Source organism: Panthera tigris, chromosome B1 (genome assembly GCF_018350195.1).
Source record: "Panthera tigris isolate Pti1 chromosome B1, P.tigris_Pti1_mat1.1, whole genome shotgun sequence".
NCBI classification, from domain to species: Eukaryota; Metazoa; Chordata; class Mammalia; order Carnivora; family Felidae; genus Panthera; species Panthera tigris.
In genome coordinates, this window is record NC_056663.1 from 81,676,379 (window position 1) to 81,700,758 (window position 24,380).

The window sequence follows — 24,380 nt, forward strand, 5'->3', positions numbered from 1 at the left end:
AGATTACATGAGTCTTTAGATTCTGAGGAAAGCTGCCAGCTGCCTTGACTGGAAAAAAAGATAAGAGAAACCTTGCTGAGGAGAGGGAGCGGCCAAGACTAGGAGGGAGTAGAGTGGAGCTCCTGGAGGGAGCTGAGGGGATGAAACCCAAAGAAGAGATATGCCCGCAAAACAAGTTGGAATAGTGAACAAAGGCTCTTCAGTGCCTGGGCTGAGGTAGAATAACAAGGGGAGAACCCCATGGTGGTGCAGGAGGAAGATGGCGAAGGGGTGAGGTTACTGATTGCCAGGGGAAGGGGACAAAGGGAAGAAGAGCTCAGCTTCCTCATCTGTTCCTCCCTTTGCATCTAAGGTCTACCTTGCAGGGCTGTACCTTTGTTTCTACCAGTTGGGCAACTGACATAAAAGAGAAAGCACAGACACCACTGAGAGCAGTTCTTTTTTTATTTTTAAAAACAATTAAAAAAAATTTTTTTTCAATGTTTATTTACTTTTGAGACAGAGAGACAGAGTATGAACGGGGGAGGGTCAAAGAGGGAGACACAGAATCTGAAGCAGACTCCAGGCTCTGAGCTGTCAGCACAGAGCCCGACGCAGGGCTCAAACTCACAAACTGTGAGATCATGACCTGAGCCAAAGTCGGATGCTTAACTGACTGAGCCACCCAGGTGCCCCTTTTTAAAAAAATTTTTAATGTTTATTTGTTTCTGAGAGAGAGAGAGAGAGTGAGAAAGAGAGGGAGAGGGTGAATATGAGTGGGGGAGGGGCAGAGAGAGAGGGAGACACAGAATCTGAAGCAGACTCCAGGCTCTGAGCTGTCAGCACAGAGCCTGACACGGGGCTCAAACTCACGACCATGAGATCATGACCTGAGCCAAAGTTGGATGCTTAACCTACTGAGCCACCCAGGTACCCCAGGAGCAGTTCTAAATCAACAGAAATACTGTGGGCCCATCAGGGAGATGCTGTTCCTGAAGCAGTTATTGGAAGTGTGAACAAAGCCTGGTGATAGTTAACACCAGCCTTCAAACCTTCTCAGGCCCAAATTGTCTTCCACCATTTATGGCACAAGACCTTAGGGTCTCAAGTGAATACTCATCTGAGGATTTGAGCAGAGTCAGTATTACTTTTTGAGAAAATAATTTGGCCTTGTTTATTAGGAAAACCCTGTGTCCTGATTCTTCACAGAGGTAGAGAATATCTACTAGAGAATGTCAGGCTGCTAAGGAACTTTAAAAAATAAGGTTTTTTTTTTCCTGCCATGTGTGGCATTTTAAAAGGCAGTATGAAATATTGGCATCTCAGATCCCGGTAGAGGATTCAATTATGACATGACAGTCATTTGCTTGCCAAAGCGTGGCCGCAACATCTGTTATGTTAAAGAAAGCTGTTAGGGCAGCTGGGTCAAGTAAATTCTGTAGAAAAAATTTCGTTTCAATGGAAAGCCGGCCTTGTGCATAGCAATCCCTTCCAGATGATAAGATAGATTCTAGCCCAGTGCAATGTCTTTGAGCTATTCTGCCACAGTGGTAGGCAACTGATAGATATGTATATTATGTCTGATCCAGCAGTGATTTTAATTTACTTCCTCTGCCACATGAAAAAAGTAGTTTGGCCCTATTTACAACGTTCCTTTAATCCTTGTGAATTTGTGCTGCTTTGACTTTTCCTTTGAACTGGTTTATAACATCTCTCTGGTTCCCTCATGTCATATGATTAAAAAAAAAAAACCTCTATAACCCATGTTCATTTTAATGGCTGTATGGGAGCCATGATTCTACCATTTTCTGAAAATTATTTTTTAACAACTCTCTTCTCTGCTAGGCTTTCAAAGCACTTTTTCTCTACTAGAGGTAAGAAGAGAAACTAATATTTACATATTTTACCAAATGTTCTTCAAGTGACCCAAGGAATCTTTGAAGTCAATTCATCAGGAAGAAAATTATTGCAGCCCAGCTCAAGCTCCACCAGGAGGCTGACACTTTTATTGTAAGCCTTGATGTTCTGGTGCTTTTTCAGGTGCCTCTGTTCTTATCATACGAATTCTTGTGAGCTGATTTCGCCCTGCTCTCTGGGGAGATAGCTTCAGGGCTCCTGAGCACCAGTAAGGTGAAGTTTGCCAGTTGCCCCCTCTTTTTGCTTATTCTGGGGCACTGTGACCTGCCCTAAATTGTTTTTGAGGAAGGTAGACTCTATTAATTCATAAAATAATTGCCATGCCCCTCCCTTTTCCTGCTATCAAATAGCCAAAATTCTTAAGGTTGCTCTGATGTTCAAAATGACAAATTTTATCTGAAAATGACGTTTTCAGGATGCAAGGAACTGGTAAGGACTGTAAAGAAAACTTATTTCGCAAATTTTGTTCAAGTGTGGAGTGGAGTATTTTGTGTTGGTTTGCTCTCAGCTGCAACGACCAAGGAAGACAAAACCTCTGTCTTCAAGGAAGTCATGGGGAAAAAAAAAAACAACAACAAACAAACAACTCACACATACAACTAACTATAAAATAGTGGGAGAGATCATCCAGTAGCAGTGGCCGGCAAGGAGACAAGGGCACGACAGAGGGACACCGTGCCCTTCTTTGACGTGCAGAAAAGCTGGGTCTTAACTTAGATCATTGGATGTCAATCCGAAGTGTTGAGCAGCCTCACAAGATTCCAGGTCGATGTCATGCTTTTGAAAAAGAGTAGATAGAGTGTATACATGGAATCAGTGGTATCCATGCAGAGAGAGAGTGCAAGATAGAATTTGATAATTTTGTAGAAGGTCTGCTTCAGCAGAAAACGATGAAACGCCTGAGTGGCATCAGGACACAGCAGGATAAGCTAATAAAGGGAGGGGAGTACACACCCCTGCCTCACCACCTGGGCAAGGAGGACCTTACGCCCTGAGCTGAGCTACTGCTCCTGTAGGCTCCAGGCTCATTTTCATGTTATCTCTTCTCCACTGAAAAGCTCATTTACTGAAAACCTTTTTGTGAAGAGTAAGATTGTTCTATCCTATTAAAAAAATAATAATAACGTGAGATCAGGGCTATACTTAGCAGTATGAATACAATGGGAGAAACAGGATGGGGCCAAAAAGTGAATGTAATTGCTTGGTAAAGAAATTTATCTAGAATTTTAATTGAACAGGCTTGAGAGCTGTCCAGTCAGTTTACAGATGAGGAAACCAAGTCCCAAAGATGTTATATGATCACAATTTTTCCAGTGATGTAAGGGTAGAGACATAAAAGTGTGTGCTCACACCATGACTGGATAGCACATACATTTTACCTCTGACGCTACAGCTGCTTTTTTTGGTCAATACAGTGAATTAGCCTGCAAAACGTGTTGCTGTATCTCTGGTCAGTCTACTTGTGAATGTAAAGAAGTCATTTGTAAAGGCTTTTGGCAGGCTAATGTGTTAGGCCTGGGGGAGAATTTCTCAGGTTTTGCTGGATATCCCATTATCTGAGCTGTTATCTAAGCTTCAGTTCTGGGAGGTCTCCTGGGCTAAAGCAGACAATCTAGTAACTGGGGAAGCTGAGATGGGTAGTGGTTGTGGTACCGCTAGCAGGATTTACCTCCTGGATTGGCCAGAATTAAGTGGAGCAAGAGCTACAGCTTTTTTGGCCAAGGTTCAGGGCTGGGCTCCTATCCCAACAGGGAGCTAGGGTGAAAACCAGAAGCTGGGCAGGAGGCCAGTCAGATGAAATGGTAACTGAATTCCTGGGGGTCTCCATTTCCCTCCAGGAACACTGGACAAACGAATTCCGGATTCTGTTCACTCATGAGAAGGAAGCTTCAAATATATTGATAGACTGAGCCATCCCCAACTCAGAGCTCAGGTGGGGAGCAGTTGGGTAGGGTTGGGACAGTCAGGGATTGACAAGGATGGGCACTGTCTTTTATAGATTTGGGGTTTCTAGGGCCACCTGGGTGGCTCAGTCAGTAAAGCATCTGACTTCAGCTCAGGTCATGATCTCACTGTTCGTGAGTTTGAGCCCTGCATCAGGCTCTGTGCTGACAGCTCAGAGCCTGCAGCTGGCTTTGGATTCTGCGTCTCCCTCTCTCTCTATCCCTCCCCTACTTGCACTCTGTCTCTCTATCCCTCAAAATAAATAAACATTAAAAAAAAATTATAGATTTGGGGTTTCTTATAAAAATATTACCTATAATAGTAGGGAATCCAGAAAAAGATAAAGAGGAAAAGTTAGAATTAACCATGAATTCATAAGACAATATTATAGATATTGTTAGTTAAACTGATTTTCCACTCAATATTTTGTGCACATTTTTGAGATCATTAAGTGTATATTTATTAGAAATAACTTATCTTGGGGCACCTGGGGGGTTCAGTCGGTTAAGCCTTGACTTTGGCTCAGGTTATGATCTTGCAGTTTGTGGGGTTGAGCCCCATGTCAGGCTCTGTGCTGACAGCTTGAAGCCTGCTTCAGATTCTGTATCTCCCTCTCTCTCTGCCCCTCCCCCACTCGCTCTCTGTCTCTCTCTTTCTCTCTCAGAAATAAATAGACATTAAAAAAAAAGAAATAGCTTTTCTTATTATACACATATAATGGATAATTGTCTAAGCTGGCATTAATTACCCCTGTTTGTGTAATTAATCTTAATTCTAATCACAGATTGAATTTAACAGTTGAGAAGGATGTGATAGTCATCCTGTCACTCTCCCTTTACAGATACAGAAACTGAGGTCCAGTTTGATTCAGTGATTTGCAAGTTTGAACATTGTAGGTTTTTTTTAATGTTAATTTTTAAGAGAGAGTGTGGGGTAGGGGCAGAGAGGGAAACAGGATTGGAAGTGGGCTCTGTGCTTACAGCAGAGAACCCAGTGCAGGGCTCAAATTCACGAATCGTGAGATCATGACCTGAGCCAAAGTTGAACGCTTAACCAACTGAGCCTTCCAGGTGCTTCTGAACACTGTAGGATTAAACAGAGCCAAGGCTAAAATCACTCCAGTGTACTTTCTGTGATACCTTGAATTATTTATTTATTTCACAGGCATGTGGCTTGTCTGCATTGCCAGACTGAGTTCCTTGAGGAAAGAGCTAGTGTTATGTGGTGCCTTGCTACTTCAAGTGTGTCTTCAGATCAGCAGTAATGGCATCATCTGGAAGCTGGTTAGAAATACAGAATCCCAGACTCCACCCCAGGCCCAATAAATCAGAATCTACATTTAACAAGATGCCTAGGTGATTCATATCCACACTAAAGTTGGAGTAGTGCTGAAGGAATGGTCATTAAATATTTGTCGTTGTTATGGTGTTTGGTCCCCATCTTCACCTCCCATGGGGCAAATTCATGTGTTGAAACCTAATTTTCACTGTGATGATGTTCAGAGGAGGGTCTTTGAGAGGTTGTTAGGTCATGAGGGCTGAACCCTTTGTCCGTGAACCAGGAAGTAGGTTCTCACCAGACACCAAATCTGCCAGGGCCTCTATCCTAGACTTCCCAGCCTCCAGATGTGAGAGAAATAAATTGCTGTTGTTTATAAGCTTACCCAGTCTCTGGTATTTTGTTATAGCAGCCTGAATGGACTAAGACAGTGGTATTAATGTTTTGCTCATAGCAATGGAAACTGATTTCAAGTGCTTGAAAGCAAAAAGGAGAGGGATGGCATTTGTTGGAAGAGACTGATGTGTTATGGAGAATTGAAAAACAGACCTTGGGGATTAAGCTTCAGAGACCTTAGAGATAGGATTTGGTTGACTTTTTCTACGGGGCTTTAGCATAAATGTGACTCCTGGTAGCAAAGTCTTTCCATTCTGAGTTGTAAATGCCAGAGAGACAGAGAGAGAGAGAGAAAGAGAATACCTTCCCTTGAACCAGGTTTATATTCTCTTCATCGGTGCCCAAGATGCAAGGTCATGAAGCAGCATGGCCATTGGACCCCACCCCTGCAGCCATAAGCCATTCCTGGAGACGGAGGGTCGTTGCAAGATAGGCACCATTATAAAAGTTGCTGGCTGTAATTTTAAAACTAAAGTGGTCATGTTTTCTGCTAATAACTGAGCATAGAAGTATGAGAAGAACCTATTTTAGTCTTTTCCCTTCTGCAGCCCCTGTTTCTCTGATTTTCTTTGTTGCTGTTTTTCTATCAAAGAGATCATACATTCTAATGATTTCAGCAATTAACATTTTGCTAGTGACACCCAAATGTACTTCCAGCTTGAATCTCTTTTCTGAGTTCCAGCCTCATATCTCCAAATGTTCTGTCACTACTTCAAGTTCAACATGGCCAAAATTGGGTTCATCATATGTCCCTCCCAATCTCTTTATTTCTATCAAGATGCTACTGTTTTCCATGATAACTAGCATCTGTGGCTCCTTCCTTGTTTTTCAGATTTCAAATCCTGAACTTTAAAATGTAGATTTCTTTAATATCTTCCTTCTATCCTGACTGCTAACCAGAGTTCAAATCTTCATCCACTCTGATTTAGATCATGGTCTGTTACCTGGCCATGCCCCTCCTTCTTTCAGATCTTTCTTTCTTACCATTGCCATGTAGATTTTTCTTAGATTCCACTTGCATCATACTACTGCCCACCTCAAAAAATACTGAGTCCTAATTCAGGGTATTTTATTTTATTTTTCGGGATATTTTATATATAGACATAAAATATAAATATATAGATATAAAATATAAATATATAGATATAAAATATAAAATATAAATATATAGATATAAAAGATCTAATTTGGTCTAATCGTTCAGGATCCAATCCAAAAATATAAAATAGATATATTTTATATAAAATATAAAATAGATATATTTTATATAAAATATAAAATAGATATATTTTATATAAAATATAAAATATAAATATATAGATATAAAATATAAAATAGATTTTATATATAGATATAAAAAATATATATATCTTGTGGTTGTCACCATAACATTGGTAACTGGGAGATCCCCACTGTTAATGATCTACTTAAAAATTATTTGAAAAGAAATTTTTCTAGAAATATTCTATGAGATAGATAGCCAACTCTATTAGACATGAATAGCATTAGACATTCTTTATGTTGACATAAAGAATAATGCGTTAGCATAACCATCGACCTGTTAGAGGAAAAACTATTTCTTCTACTCACACCAGCATTTCTGACACCCAGCCTGTGGGTTTTGTACACCAAGAAATTCTCCAACTCTCTGGACACCAACTGGATGTCCTATAATTCAGTTAGGACATTAACTACCTGGAGCTAGTGTAAACTCCACACATTAAGGGCGCTGGCCCATAAGACTGCACCCCACTTGGGATGCCAGTTGCACCTCTAGGCTGTCACCTGTGCTTCTGACTGAATGGCTATGCATCAGAGGTTCCCATGATCCCTTCCCCAGGTTTGATAATTTACCAGAATGGCTCAATAGAACTCAGGAAAAGTGCTTAATTTATTAGATTACTGATTTATTATAAAAGGATACAACTCAAGAGCAGCCAGTTGGAAAAGATGCATAAGACAAGGCGTGCAGTGCCTCCATGTCCTCTGGGCAGGCCACCCTCCCAGCCCACCTAGATATAGACATGTTCAGGAACGTGGAAGCTCTTGAAACCCTATAATTAGGGTTTTTAGTGTAGGTTTTATTAAGTAGGCACCATTGATTAGATCATTAGCCATTAGTGCTTAACTCCAGCTCCTCCTTCTCCCCTCCCCAGAGATCTGGGGGGTGGGGCTGAAAGTTCCAACCCTCTAATCACCTGGTTGGTTTCCCTGGCAACCAGCCCCCAACCTAAGCTATTCAAGAGCCCCAGCCACAAGTTATTTTGTTAGCATACGAAAAGACACATCGTTTTGGAGATTCCAAGGGATTTAGGAGCTGTAAACCAGAAAACAGGGACAAAGACCAAAATATATATTTCTTTTAATATCTCGGTGTCACACCTATTTGTTTTTTTTAACTTTTTATTTTGAAATACTTTCAGAGTTTCAAAAAAAGTTACAAAAATAGAGAGTTTCCGTATGCTCTTTATTCAGGTTCCCCAAATATTAATATGTTCTAACCGTGGTATAATAATCAAAACCAGCAAGTTAACATTGAAACAATATTAACTAATGTACAGACTTCATTCAAATTTTGCCATTTATCCCACTAAAGTTCTTTTTATGGCCCAGGATCCAATCCAAGATTCTGCACTGCATTTAATTGGCATGTCACTTTAGTTTCCTCTAATCTAGGACAGTTCTGAAGGTTTCATTTGTTGCTCGTGACTTTGACACTTTTGAAAAGTTCTGGCCAGTTATTTTTGTGGAATGTCTTTTGATTTAGATTTGTCTGATACTTCCTCATGTTGAAACATGCATGTTGAATTATGCCTCCGTGCAAGAATACCACCAAAGTGATGTAATACCCTTTTCAGGCCTATCAGGAGATACATGACATTGGTTTGTCTCACTGTAGGTGATAATTTTGATCACTTGGTTAAGAAGGTGTCTGCAAGATTTCTGCATATACAATTACTATTTCGCCTTTATGATTAATAAGTATTTTTTGGGAAGATATGTTGAGACCATGTAATATCCTGTTTTTTACCATCCTTTTGCTTACTAATTTTTTAATTCATCAATTATCCTAGCCTACAATAATTACTAAGTCAGGTATTGCCAAATGGTAATTTTCTTATTTCCATCATTCAGTCTACATTTATTAGTTGGAATTCTGCTGTAATAAAGAGCTGTCTATTTTTCCACATGTACTTATTTATTCAATTATTTTTGAATTTATTCCAATATTTATTCAATTCACAAGTCAGTGTGGACTTGTGAATGTTTATTCTATGAGTTATAATCTATTATATTACTACTTATTTTCTTGTTCAAATTGTCCATATTTAGCTATTAGATTCCATTCAGAAGTTGGCTCCTGTGACCTTTCAACATGCCTACATCATTTTGTTGTTGCTGTTGTTGTTGTTGTTGCTTACTTTTCGGCCAGAAAGTTCCAGCTCATCTTGTATTTCTCCTGCCCTAGTCCTGGAATCAGCCATTTCTCTCCACATCCCTGGTTATTTCTATTGCCATGAGGAGAATGACATTTGGAAACCAAGATCTGGGTTCCTGGTGTGTTCATTCCTACTGTAGTGTCATTGCTTCTAGGCTTCTCAGTGGACAGAGCTGGGAAGTGTATGCATATATATATATGTACATATATATGTATGCATATACATATGCATATATGTTTACTTCTATAACATTAACTTTTAATGTGCTTTCTGTGGGGTCATAGATAGGTGACTTGTAGCTATCTTTAAAAAAATTTTTTTTCAATGTTTTATTTATTCTTGAGAGAGATGTTTTATTTATTCTTGAGAGAGAGAGAGAGAGAGAGAGAGAGAGGGAGAGCATGAGCGAGGGAGGCACAGAGTGAGAGAGGGACACAGAATCTGAAGCAGACTCCAGACTCTGAGCTGTCAGCACAGAGCCTGAGGTGGGGCTCAATGAGGAGCCGTGAGTTCATGACCCAAGCCAAAGTCGGATGCTCAACCAACTGATCCACCCAGGCGCCTGACTTGTAGCTATCTTTGTGGATATCTTTTACTGGTTCACTTTGTATTTAAAAAGAAAATATGAAATAATAGTTAGAACTGGTTTAGCTGCGTAAAATAAACAACTTTGAAATATTTCCAAACAGTATTTGAAACAAGATAAAGGTCGATTTTTCCATTTTTCTATTTTGTAAAAGAAGTTTGTAAGTAGACAGGGTGGAATGGAAGTGTCACAGTCATTAAGGACCTAGACACTATCCATGTTTGTGTTCTTCCAATCCTAACGTGTGGCTTCTGTTTTCAAAGTCATGTCACAACTTCAGATAATGGTCCAATATGTCTGTTAGAGTTCCAGCCATCACGTCCACATTTCAGGCTGGAAAAAAGTAGAAAGGAATAAGGGCAAAAGGAGTCTCTGTCCCAAGTGACTCAACCCTTTCTAGAAGTCACCTGACAACTCTGCAGACATTTCACTGGCTACCCCATCAACATATAAGGCTAAGAAGTGATAACTTTTAATTGGGACATTGTGGCTAGAATGAAAAGTTTCATCATCATGCATTGCTGGGCCCACATTTGAGGTGGCCCCTGTCAGCTGAAGTGGCCTTCTTTGGATATAATGTAACTTTCCCATAGAGTAGAAATTAGTCACCAATTGTTTCCATGGTTTCCATTGTTTCAATGGTTGTTTCCATCCCATTCCTCCCACTGAAGACTTAATGGCCTGGTGTGGGACTAGACCTATAGCAATTGACTGTAATATGATATATTAAATGCTATTATAGAAATAAGTACAAGGTGCTATGAAGGAATGAATAAGTAGCTATAGGAGTCTGGTAAGTCTTTACAGGAGTGATGTTTGAGCATGTTTCAAAGGAAAGGGCAAAGAATGAACATAGGTCATTTTAGACAGACGTGGAAACAAGAGAAAGATTTTATATTCATTAAATACAGGGTCTTTAAGTGTGATTGAGAAGAGGCCTGGATTGGAGATAAATTGTGGAGAATAGGTGATGCAACAAATATTTATTAATTCAACAAATATATATGGCAGACACTGTACTGGGCAATGGGGATACAGTGGTGAATCAGACAGACATAGTTGTTAACCTTCTGGAGTTCATAATGTAGCAGGGAGGACAGAAATTGAGCACATGGTGAAATGTGGGCATATAGTAAGGATAATAGAATAATATCTATTCAATATCTAAATAATAGAATGACATCTACTCTGAGAGGGAGGGAGCAGGTATGCAAGGATGGTAGTAACATTTAAGCTGAGCCCTGAAAGATATATAGGGACTGGAAAAAGGAGGTGGGAAGAGATGGGGAAGAGGCTAGGAGAAAATTCTGTTATAGTGTTGGACATTTGGATATCCACATGGAAAAGAATCAAGTTGGACCTTTATCTCACATCATACATTAAAAACTAACCCCAAATGGATCAATGCCCATATGAATAAAGGAGCTAAAACCATAAAACTCTTAGAAATAAATGTAGGAGCAAATATTCATGACCATGAATTTGGCAATTAATTCTTAGATATAACACGAAAAGCATAAACAATAAAAGAAAAAATAAATTAGATTTCATTAAAATCAAAAGCTTTTGTGCATCAAAGCACAATATCAAGAAAGTGAAAAGAGAGCTACACAATGGGAGAAAATACTTGCAAACATGTATCTGACAAGGGTTTAGCATCCAGTATATATAACCTACTCTTACAAATTAACAAGACAAACACCCCAGTTAAAATATGGGCAAACGATTGAACAGACATTTCTCCAAAGCAGATATACAAACAGGCAATAAGCTTTATATGTTCTGTCTCTCTCCGTGTATATGTATTATACTCAAAACCATTAGTCATTGAGAAATGTAAATCAAAACCACATGAGATACATCTCATACCTACTAGGATGGTTATATCTAAATATCAGATAATAACAAGTGGTGAGGATGTGGAGAAATTTGAACCCTCATACATTGCTGATGGAATGTAAAATGGTTCAGCTGCTATGGAAAACAGTTTAGTGGTTCTTCAAAAAGTTTAGTTAAGCTACAGAGTTACCATATGACTCACAATTTCATGCTTAGATATTTACTCCAAAAGAACTGAAAACAGGTATTCAAAGAAATACATGTACCAGCATGTTTTTAACAGCACTATTCACAATAACCAAAAGATGGAGACAACCGAAAGGTCCATCAACAGATGAAAGGGTAAACAAATAGTGGTGTATATGCACAATGGAATATCATTCAGCCATAAAAAGTGATGAGGAACAGATACATTCCACAACATGTATAAATCCCCCAAATGTTATGCTAAAATGAGAGAAGCCAGACACAAAGAACTACATATTATATGGTTGCATTTATATGAAGTATATAGAATATGCAAGTCCATGGGGACAAAAAGCAGTTTATGGGTGCCAGAAGATAAGGAGAGGTGGGAATGGGGAGAAACTGCTTAACGACTAAAAGGTTTTACTCTGTAGTGATGGAAATGTTCTGCAACAATATAGAAGTGGAGGTTGAACAATATTGTGAATTTACTAAATTCCACTGAATTGTTCACTTTAAGATGATTAAATTTCTTTTATGTGAATTTCACTTCAATAAAGTACAAATTCTGTTATCAGTGGTCTATAAAGTCCAGGGCAATGGAAACAGTATGTGGGAAGGCAGAAAGACCCAAAAGGAATTTGAAGAATTGAAATAAGATAATTGTAGTCAAACATAGTAAACTGGGGCGCCTGGGTGTCTCAGTCGGTTAAGCATCCGACTTCAGCTCAGGTTACGATCTCACGGTCCGTGAGTTCGAGCCCCGCGTCGGGCTCTGGGCTGATGGCTCAGAGCCTGGAGCCTGCTTCCGATTCTGTGTATCCCTCTCTCTCTGCCCCTCCCCCGTTCATGCTCTGTCTCCCTCTGTCCCAAAAATAAATAAACGTTTAAAAAAAAAAATTAAAAAAAAAAAAAACATAGTAAACTAAATTGAATCACGAAAATATAGGATGGAGAAGTAAGCAGAAGCCAGCATTAAGGTGATAATAGTAAGAGATGTGTTGATGGGAAGTAAGAGGATGAATGTCCTAATGTAATTCATGTTTGTTTGCTTTTAAAGATCACTCTGGGGGTGCCTGGATGGCTCAGTCAGTTAAGCGTCTGACTCTTGATTTCAGTTCAGGTCATGATCTCACAGTTCATGAAATTGAGCACCATGTCAGGCTCTGCACTGAGCTTGGAGCCTACTTGGGATTCTCTCTCTCCCTCTCCCTCTCCCTCTCCCTCTCCCTCCCTCTGTCCCCTACTTCTCTCTCTCTCTCTCTCTCTCTCTCTCTCTCTCACAATAAATAAACTTTAAAAAAGAGATCACTCTGTTTGCTGTGTAGGAAATGGATTTTAGGGGGTAATGGAGCATTCAAGGAGTCTGATTGGAAGGCATTTTAGAGATCTAAGCAATAGACAATGGTGGTTAGGTCTAGGAGGGAGGCAATGGGAAATAAAAGGACTTGAAGAGATTAAGAGCTTGATGTTTGATTAGATGTAGAGGTAGGATTGCCACATAAAATATAACGTGCTCAGTTAAATTTCAGTATTTGGGAAATATTAACACTGAAAAATTATTCATTGTTTACTTGAAATTAAGATTCAATTGAAGGCCCTGTATTTTTAATTTCTAAATCTGGTAACCCTACATGAAAGGTGAAGGACATCTAGGTTTCTGGCACCAACATCTGGCAGGTGATATCTCTCTTTTCAGAATTGGGAACATGGGGGAAGGAATCTGTTTTTCTTGGAGGATGGCACGTCACACATTCAATTTGTATTGTAACCATATAGATTGATAGAATCACTCAAGGAATGTTTGCAGAGTGCAAAGAGAATAATGTACAGGATGATATAGGATTATCTATAATTAAAAGATATTCAGAGAAAAAGAAGCCAGTGTAGGAGACTGAGAAGGTTTTCTAAGACTGGAGGATGGAAACCATGATGGTGGTGGTGTGGAAGCCCAAGTCAGAGAGAGTTTTATGGAGGAAGTACTCTATAAGGTAGAAGTTACAGAGAAGTCAAATCAAATGAAGACTAAAAAAAGACCAGCAATGTTGGCAGTTAGGATATTTGGGGAGACTGAAACAAGAATTCCTTTGGTGCACCTGGGTGGCTCAGTAAGTTGAGCTTCCAACTTTGGCCCAGGTCATGATCTCATGGCTCACAGGTTTGAGCCCCATGTTAGGCTCTGTGCTGATGGCTCAGAGCCTGGAGCCTGCTTCCAATTCTGTGTCTCCCACTCTCTCTACCCCTCTCCAGCTAGCATTCTGTCTCTCTTTCAAAAATAAATAAGTAAAAAAAAACATTTTAAAAAATTAAAAAACAAAACAAGAACTCTCTTAGTGTGATGTTGTAGGGGGAGGGTTGTGCAGATCTAAATTTCATGGGTTATGGAATGACTAGGTAAGGAAATAGAAGGAACTACACATTTGGTAATTAAGGGAATGGTGCTAGAATAGCTAGTCAGTCATGACAGTAAAGAACATCAATTCTAAATGCTATATGTTGTCCTCATCTGTTAATTTTTTTCTGAAGAGCACTGAAGCAAAAAAATTAAGAATCCATCTTTAAGACCATAGACAAATACAAAATGAAGGAGTGTGGTTTTTCAAGATATTTCCTTTTGTTTTGCAGAGGAAGACCACAACTCCTTATATCTGACTCAACTATGATATAACTAGTAGCACTATAGCTAGAATCTAGACAAACACAAAATGAGTTTTCTTTTTCCTTTCTTTTCAAGATTTATTTGCTTTTCAGTTCCAGTGATCTAATATAGTTATTCTCTTGAATATCTGGAGGGTTGATTAACTGTACTTATCACTTTATAATATGTAGGGCAGGTGTGTTTGTGGATGTATGAGCCAGAGATAGAAGAGTGCATCTAAATGCTAAGTCAATTAACGTTGATTTGGTATATAGTGAAGCATACCATGTTATAAGAAAAATAAATATAACTTAAAGGCGAAGAAACACTAAACACCCAGTTAATTTATGGTGAAGCATACTTAGTTTATGATTTGGGTACATACTTTAACTAGAACAGTGTTCTGTGCTCATTTTTATTAAATACTGTAGGTGTTTGCTGGGGCATGAGGTAATAACCCAAATACAATTAAAATGACCATAAAATTAGGGTCTCCACATAGGCTCCCAAGGATGGGTCTGTTTGAGGCTTCTAGTCATCAGCATTGGGTGGTCTGCTATTGGTGCATGATACTTAAATAGAGCTTTTTCCCCCTTAGGTCTGTAAGGTGTTAAGGTGTTTTTATAAAACCCCATAAACCCTTGTTAAACACTTTTTTTTTTCATAAAGAAAACTTAAATCTTTCTTTCACATGTTTTCTGTGGCACTATTTTGGCATTTTAACAAGTCCTTTAAAGAATCACTCTAATAATTGCATACACCTCTGGGATAGGGGTGGAGGGGTATTTATTCAGGGTTTTTTTTTTTTTTTTTATGTCAAACTGCCTGACACACTAAGCAACGAGCACAGCATTTTGGTACATTTTAATTTAATAAGGAAAAAGATCAAAAGATTCTCCAGGTGGAGAAAGTTAGGCTAATTTGGGTATTGTATATTAACTGATTTAAAGGAAGGTTTAACTACTGACTGAATTGACTATGATTCAAATATTGTAAATTATTTACTACAATGAGGGCTTCCCTAACACTAAACACTACAGAAGAAATAGCAGCACTTTTACCTACCCTGACACTCCTCATTCCCTTTTCCCACTTTATATTTTCTCCATAGCATTTACTACCTTTGAACATAATGCATAATTTATTTGTTGTATCTACTATTTTTAGTCTTTCTGAATGTAAACTCCATGAGAAAGAGACTTTGTCTTTTTGTTCACTGTTTTATATCCAGTGTCTAAGACAGTGCTTGTGATATGATGGTATACAATAATTTTGTTTAGTGATGGAGGGAGGGAGGGAGGGAGGGAAGGAAGGAAGGAAGGAAAGAAGGAAGGAAGGAGGAACGAAGAGAGGGAGGAAGAGAGGGAGAGAGGGAAGGAGGGAGGAAAGGAGGGAGAAAAGGAGAGAGGAAAGAAAGAGAGGGAAGAAAGGGAGGGAGGGAGAAAGGAAGGAAGAAAGAGAGGAATGAAGAAAGGAAGGAAGGAGTGAATGAATATATTACATTTCATTTGTGTTCCAGGATACAGCATGAATTCAGCTCTCTGAGTCCAGATTTCACATGCATGTAAGTTTCTTTTACTTAAGGATCTCATTTCTCTTTCCTTTAACTCCACATCTTGAGTCACAAAATCTTGGCATCATTAAGAATAATATTTTAAAAAAAGAATAATATTTGTATGTTATAGGAATCATGTGATGTCAGACCATGGTTTTTTTATGATGTCATGTGGCAGTATTCTCTATAAATGCATTTGCACTCTAGAATTTCTTCCAAGTAGAAACAGGTGGTTATGTTAACTTTCTTTTTTTTTCTTTCTTTCTTTTTTTACTTTAAAAGAAAGAAAACACTTCAATTCATAGCAATGTTGATATTTGCAGACTCTGTATTTATTGAAAATATTTAGCTGGGGAGGAGGATTCTGGGAAGATGGAGTAGGAAGCATCAGAAATCTTTCTTCTCACCTAGACAATAATCACACTGCAGAATCTCTTCTGTAACTATTTTGGAACCCTGGAGTCTATTGAAGGCTTGCAGATTCTAAACGAAGGCTTGGAAGTTAATTTCAATCAATTTCAACTCTTAGCACAGTGGTAGCCCCCCTATCTTCCACTTCCAGGTCAAGGCAGGCAGCTACGCAGATAATCTTTGAGCAGCTTACATGCAACTTGCAGGAGCCGGGGTGAACATTTGTTTATTTATTTTTAATGTGTATTATTGAGAGAGAGAGAGAGAGAATGTGTGCATGCGTGTGTGTGTGTGTGTGTGTGTGTGTGTGTGTACATGTGTGTGTGCAAGCGGAGGAGGGGCAGAGAGAGAGGGAGACAGAGAATCTGAAGTAGGCTCCATGCTGTCAGTGGAGAGCCTGATGTGGGGCTCAAACCCACTTTAGATCATGACCTGAGCTGAAGTCGGCCACTCAACTAATTGAACCACCCAGGCACACCAGGACCCTCTCCTTTAAATATTGAATATCTGATATTGAGTTCTGATTGCTGCTTCTAGTCATGTAAGTGCAGACACAGAAGTGGCCACCCATGGTTGCACCCCACCCCCCACTCCATTGCTGTAAGCCTTTCCCTCTCTGGCACAAATGAATGCCAGAGGATTTGATGAGCTGGCACTTTGTTTCATTTATTACCCATAATTTTTATCTTTCTGCCCTTATGAGAGCCACACATTAAAGACTAGGACATTCAAAAGCAGCTGCATAATAAAAGGAAATTAGAAAGTCATTTCACATGCCAAGGGAAAGGTACAGGCTCAGAAAAGGCCTACAAAGACCTTGTTTATATTTCAGGCCGATCCTCAGCAAAGAGATAGCCTACAAAGATCAAAACAAAAATAAAAAATAGCGAACCCTTGAAGGAGAAGAATTTGATTTTGAGAGATACCACATTATTAGATTCAAATGTCCATTTTCAACAAAAATATCTCAAAGCATATAAAGAAACTAAGCAGAAAAAAAACCTTTACCCAAGAAACTAAGCAGTATTGCCCATTCAAAGGAAAGAAGACTTTTATGCACTTCAAAAGAAGAAGAAGAAGAAGAAGAAGAAGAAGAAGAAGAAGAAAAGAAAAGAAAAGAAAAGAAATATACAAACAGAAACTATTCTTGAGGAAGACCAAAAGACAGATCTACTGGACAAAATAACTATCATAATGATGCTCAAAGAATTAAAGGAAGATGTGGGAAAAGTCCAGAAAAAAAATGTATGTTCAAAATGGGATATTACCAAAGACAGAAAATTTAAAAAGAAGCCAAAAAGAAATTCTGTAGTTGCAAAGTATAGTAAGTGAAGTAGAAATTTCACTAGAGGCATTCAAAGGCAGATTTGAATCATAAAAGAAAGATTCAGCAAATTTGAAGATAGGACAATTTAAATTATCGAGTGTGAAGAACAGAAAAAAAAAAAGTAAGAGAGCCTAAGGAACCTGTGGGATACCATCTAGTGGACCAACTTACACATTGTGGGAGTCCTAGAAAGAAAAGAGAGAAAGGAAGGGAAGGAGAGATCATTTGAAGAAATAATGGCTGAAAACATCAAAAAATTTGATGGAAGACATGAAGACAAACATCCAAGAAGCTCAATGAATTCCAAGTAGGGTGATCAAAGAGATACACACTAAGACACATTATAATCAAACTGTCAAAAAGTAAAACAGAATATTGAATGCAGCAAGAGGAAAACAAATGGTTACACACAAGAGATCCTCAGTAAGATTTTTTGCAGATTTATCATCAGAAACATTGGAAGTCAGAAGGCAGTGGGCTGATATATTCAAAGTATTAAAAGAAAGAATCTGTCAACCAACAATCTTATATCCAGCAAAACTTTTCTCAGAAGTGAGGGAGAAATTAATACATTCCTAAATAAACAAAATCTGAGGGAGTTCTTTATCACTAGATCTTCCCTGCAAGAAATATTAAAGGGAGTCCATGGGGCGCCTGGGTGGCGCAGTCGGTTAAGCGTCCGACTTCAGCCAGGTCACGATCTCGCGGTCCGTGAGTTCGAGCCCCGCGTCAGGCTCTGGGCTGATGGCTCGGAGCCTGGAGCCTGTTTCCGATTCTGTGTCTCCCTCTCTCTCTGCCCCTCCCCCGTTCATGCTCTGTCTCTCTCTGTCCCAAAAATAAAATAAAAAACGTTGAAAAAAAAAATTTAAAAAAAAAAAAAAAAAAAAAAAAAAAAGGGAGTCCTGAAGATTGAAATAAAAGGATGTTAGATAATAACTTGAAGCTGTGTGAAGAAATAAAGATTTCAACAGTGTACAACTCCACTTTTTATTTTCCACATGACTTAAAAGACCAATACATTTTTAAAATTTATTGGTCTAAAAGCTAGTGTTATTGAGAATTTTACTTGTAACCACACATTTTGTTTCCTACATAATTTTAAGAGACTAGTGCATTTTTAAAAATAATTATTGATTTAAGTTCTTGGACACATAATGTACAAAGACATAATTTTGCGACATTTACCGAAGGGGTGAGGATAGAACTATAAAAAGCAGAACTTTTGTATCTTTTTGGAATTAATCTGATATAAATTCAAATTACAGTGTTATAACTTTATGATGTTAAATGTAATCTCCGTGGTAACCACAAGGAAAATTGTTATAGGATATACATAAAAGAAAATTAGAAGATAATTAAAACATTTCACTCCCCCAAATCAACTAAATACAAAAGATCAAATGCAGGAAATGAAGGATAAGAAAGTTATAAAGCATATAGAAAATAAATAGCTAAGTGACAGAAGTAAATACCTAGTTATCAACAATTACTTATTAGACTCTCTAGTCAAAAGACAGATATTGGCAGACTGGATTAAAACACAGATCCAGGGGCACCTGAGTAGCTCAGTCAGTTAAGCATCTGACTCTTGATTTCAACTCAGGTCATGATCTCACAGTCATGGGATCGAGCCCTCATCCCATGAGCCCGCTGAGCATTGGATTCTCTGCTTGGGATTCTCTCTCTCTCTCTCTCTCTCTCTCTCTCTCTCTCTCTCTCTCAAAATAAGTACATAAACTTAAAAAAAAAAAAAAACCAGATCCAACTATATGCTGTCTATAAGAGACTAACTTTAGATCCAGATACTCAAATTGGTTGAAAGTGAAAAGGTAGAAAAAGTTATTCTGTGCAAATGTAACCAAAAGAGAGCAGAGGTAGCTAGCTATATTATTATCAGACAAAATAGACTTTAAATTTAAAAAGGTCACAAGAGACAAAGGGAGACATTATATATTAATAAAACATTTTATACGATAAAGATAAAACCATTGTAAATATTTATGCATTCAATAACAGACTATCAAAATATATAAAGCAAAAATTGACAAAATTGAAGGGAGAGAGAAAGACATTTCTACAGTAACAGTTGGAGACTTCAATACTCAACTCTCAATAATGGATGGAACAACGGCACAGAAGATAAATAAAGAAATAGAGGACTTGAACAACATAATGAATCAATTAGATCTAATATATGTATATATGTGTGTGTGTGTGTGTGTGTGTGTGTGTATATATATAATACTCAACCACATAATACACATTCTTAAGTGAACATGGAAAGGTCTCTGGGATAGACATATGTTAGGTAACAAAATTTAAATTTAAAACAGATTTTAAAATATAGGTATCACACAAAGTATCTTCTTTGACCACAACACGATGATGTTAGAAATCAATAACAGAAGGAAAAGTGGAAAATTCCACATTTGTGAAAATTAAACAGCCAGTGAGTCAAGAAGAAATTACAAGGGAGTTAGAAAATAGTTAGAGACTGTTAGAGACTGAATGTTTGTGTCCTCCTAAAATTCAGGTCGAAAACCTATCCCCCAGTATGGGTTTATTTGGAGATAGAGGAGCCCTAAGGAAGTAATTAAGGTTAAATGGGGTAAAAAGTGTGTGGCCCTAATCCACCAGGATTAGTCTCCTTATAAGAAAAAACAACAGAGAGGTGCCGCCTCCCCCTGCCTCCCTGTCTCTCTCTCCTCCCACATTCACCAAGGAATGATCATGTGAAGACACACTGAGAAGGTAACCATCTGTAAGCCAAGAAGAGAACTGAAACTAGGAAACTGAACCCTGCTGGACCTTGATGTTTCTAGCCTCCAAAACTGTGAGAAAATAAATTTCTGTTGTTTGAGCCACACGGTATGGTATTTTGTCATAATGGCCTGAGCGGATATATTTGGTGCCATGAAGTAGGCATGCTGATTGTAACAAATACCTAAAGTTGTGGAAGTAGATTTGGAAATGGGTAATGGGTGAAGGTTGGAGGATTTTGGAGATATGTGCCTTTTGTATTGTTTTGTTTTGTTTTTGAGAGAGAGAGAGAGAGAGAGACAGAGAGATAGAGCACAAGCAGGAGGGGGCAGAGAGAGAGGGAGGCTCAGAATCTGAAGCAGGCTCCAGGCTCTGAGCTGTTGGCATAGAGCCTGTCATGGGGCTTGAACTGGTGAACTGTGAGATCATGACCTGAGCCAAAGTTGGACACTTAACCAACTGAACTACCCAGGTGCCCCAGAGATATGTGCTTTAAAAAGCCTAGATTTCCATGAAGATGCTGTTGGTAGAAAAATGGATGTCAATGGTGATTCTAGTGGGGTCTCTTAAGGAAAAGAGGAGAGCTGGAGAGAAAACCTCCATTTTCTTAAATAATCATGAATAGAATATTGGTAGAAATATGGATTTTAAAGATCACTCTGGTGAAGTCTCAGATGGAAGTGAAGAATAGGTTATTGGAAACTAGAAGAAAGGTGATCCTTGTTACAAACTGGCAAAGAAGTTGGCTGAATTGTGCTCTAGTATTTTGTGGAAGATAGAACTTGTAAACAATGAAATTGGATATTTAGCCGAAGAGATTTCTAAGCAAAATGTTGAAGGCATAAACTGGGCCAGGAGCTGAATGTTATGGACTGAATGTTTGTGTCTCCCCAAAATTCATACGTTGAAGCCCTAACCCCCAGTGTGGCCGAATTTGGCGATGGGACCTTTAAGGAAGCAATTAAGGTTCAATGAGGTAATAAGGGTGGGACCCTGATCCAATAGGATTAGTGTCTTTGTTAGAAGATACACCAGAGAGCTCTGTCTGCCACCACCATCCCCTCCCCCACATGCACAAGAAGAGTTTACATAAGCACACAGTGAGACAGTGGCAGTCTACAACTCAAGGGCAGAGTTTTTACCAGACACCAACTCTTCTGGTACTTTGATCTTTGACTCCCAGTCTCCAGAACTGTGAGCAAAATAAATTGCTGTTGTTTAAGCCACCCAATCTATGATATTTTGTTATGGCATCCCAAGCAGACCAAGACAGAGACAAATGAAAATGACAATATGCCAAAACTTATGCGATGCAGTGAAAGCAGTGCTAAGGGAGAATTTATGGTTGTAAATACTTACACTAAAAAACAGAGAAGATTTCAAATCAACAACCTTTACTAGAAAAAAGAGCAGACTAAACTGAAAGTTAGTAGAAGAAAGGACATAACAAAAATTAGAGCAGAGATAAGTGAAATAGAGAATAGAAAAGCAATAGAGAAAAATCAATGAAACCAAAAATTGTTCCTCAAAATGATCAACAAAATGGATAAATTTTTAGCTAAAAAGACGAAGAAAATAAGAATGAGAAGACTCAAATTACTAAAATCAAAAATGAAAGTAGGGACATTACTGCTGATTTTATAGAATTAAAAGGATATGAGCGTACTATGAATGTATGCCAACAAACTGGATAATTTAGATGGAATGAACAAATTCTTAGAAACACAAAACTATCAAGACTGAATAGTGAAGAATTAGAAAAATCTGAATAAATCTGCAACTAGTAATGAAATTGAATCAGTAATCAAAGATCTCCTAAGAAAAGCTATGGACCTGGTGGTTTCTCTGGTGAATTCTACCAAATATTTAAAGAAGAATTAACGCGAGTTCTTCTCAAACTTTTTCCAAATATTAAAGAGGAAGAAATATTTCCTAACTCATTCTGTAAGGTCAACTTTAGCCTGATAAAGGTAAAATAAAAGAAACAAAAGCCAAATAAAGAAACTACAGGAAACACACACACACACAACACAACATGAAAAAAATGTCTCTAATGAACATTGATGCAAAAATTGTCAGCAAAATACTAGAAAACGGAATTCAAACAGTGTATTAGAAGGATTATACATCATGACCAAGTGGGACTTATTCCTGGAATGAATCATCAATGATCTAAGGATGATTTAATATATGAAAATCAGCCAATGTAACATACCACATTGACAGAATGAAGGGAGAAAAATGTATGAACATCTCAATTGAGGCAGAAGAAACATTTGACAAAATTCAATAACGTTTCATGATAAAAACTCTCAGCAAACTAGGAGCAGAAGGAAACTACCTCAACATAATAAAAACAATATATGAAAACCCACAGAGAACATTATTCTCAGTAGTGAAAGGCTGAACCATTTTTCTTCTAAGATCAGGAACAAAGCCAGCATGCCTGCTTTTACCACTGCTATTCAACATAGTAATAGAAGTCCCAGGCAGAGCAACTAAGCAAGAAAAAGAAATGAAAGGCATCCAAATTTGAAAGGAAGAAGTAAAATGACCTCTGTTCATAGATGGTAAGATCTTATATGTAGACTCTTTTTCTGCCCAAGGCTCTAGGGGGATACACTTTTATTTCTCTAGCTCAGTAAGTAGAATTTCTCTAGTCTCTTTTTATTTACAAAGAAGCCCTCCTAGATTCTTGGCCTTACTCAGGTAGCTCAGTTTTACCTTCCTGTGGCACAAGGTTTATCCGTGAGTTTCCATCATTTCCCAGGCTTAAGACCCTATCTCCTAGCTGGTAAGGCTCCTCACTGGCCCTCTGATTCCCCCAAGGAGCCCCGTATCTCCGGTGTCAGCTGACCCCTGGTGTTAGTTTTCTGGGGCTCCTGTAGCAAAGCACAACAGACTGAGTGGCTTAAACAACAAAAATTTATTATCTCACTGTTTTGGAGATTAGAAATGTGAGATCAAGGTGTCAGCGGGGTTGATTCCTTCCAAGGCCTGTGAGGAAGAATCTGTTTCATGCCTCTCACCTAGTTTTTGGTGTTTTGCTGACAACCTTTGGTATTCCTTGCTGCGTGGGATATCCCCCCAATCTCTGCCTTCATTTTCACATGGTGTTCTCCTGCATGTGCGTGTCTGTGTCCAAACTTCCCCTTCTGATAAAGATCCCAGTCATGTTGGATTAGGGGCCCATCCTCCTCCAGCTGACTTTAATCCTAACTTAACTAATTACATCTGCAATGAACCTGTTTCCAAATGAGAATGTATTCTGAGGTCCTGGGGGTTAAGACTCCAATATATAAATTTTTATTTTCTTCATTCTTGTTATGTTCTTAGCTCTCTTTCAGTTGTGCCTAGTAATAAAGAAAAGGTAAATTTTAAAAATAACTGAAAAGAACTTTTAGAAATGAAAAATATAGTCATGCTGACATAACAGTTGTTAGGCACAATTGAAGAAAGAGTAGTAAACTGAAAGAAAGCTGAGAACATAACAAGAATGCAAAAAAATTTAAAAAATGAGAAAAAAGGGGGTTTAAAAACACAGATTTTAATATAAAATTAATCTGATTTTTTAAAAGTTTATTTATTTATTTTTGAAGGAGAGAGAGAGTGCAAGTGAGGGAGGGGCAGAGAAAGAGACAGAGAATCCCAAGCAGGCTCTGCACTATCCGTGCAGAGCCCAATGCAGAGCTTGAACTCACGAACTATGAGATTATGACCTGAGCTGAAATCAAGAGACAGATACTTACCCATCTGAGCCACCCAAGCACCCCAAAATTAATCTGATTTTAATTTGAAACTTAAAATGAGGAGATGTACTATTTGCTTTCTGAGAAGTTGTAGAAGAGGAGATGGGAGGGACAGAAAGAACTGGTGATTCCTGTAAATGAAGGGAAAATGGGAGAGAAATTTTCAGAAGTGAGAAAGGCATTGATTTAAAAAAAAGATGCTCAGTGTGGTTAATTCCTAATTCTTCGGGAGTTAACACAAAAGAGTCTTGCTTCTTCCTACTGTCTGGGAGGGAAACTCTAAGAAAGATCCTTAATTTTGTGTTGGTATTTCTGGGAAAAAGTTGCTGGCCAAGAGGTTGAAACTACTGGCTAGGAGGTAAAAAGACTTGTCTG

General features: G+C 38.3%; 1 long non-coding RNA gene and 1 pseudogene across 3 annotated transcripts in view; both read left to right on the forward strand.

Moving 5' to 3' along the window:
* The first annotated feature begins 240 nt into the window (after nt 1-240).
* Nucleotides 241-2,891, forward strand: LOC122238072 (annotated as a pseudogene).
* A 7,327-nt stretch (nt 2,892-10,218) lies between these two features.
* The window catches only part of LOC122237948, a 149,361-nt gene continuing 135,199 nt past the window's right edge, over nt 10,219-24,380 (forward strand). For all 3 annotated transcript variants that reach the window (XR_006216755.1, XR_006216753.1, XR_006216754.1), the window contains exons 1-2: nt 10,219-10,333; nt 15,723-15,767. This is a non-coding gene — a long non-coding RNA (uncharacterized LOC122237948). The remainder of the gene's footprint in view (nt 10,334-15,722; nt 15,768-24,380) is intronic.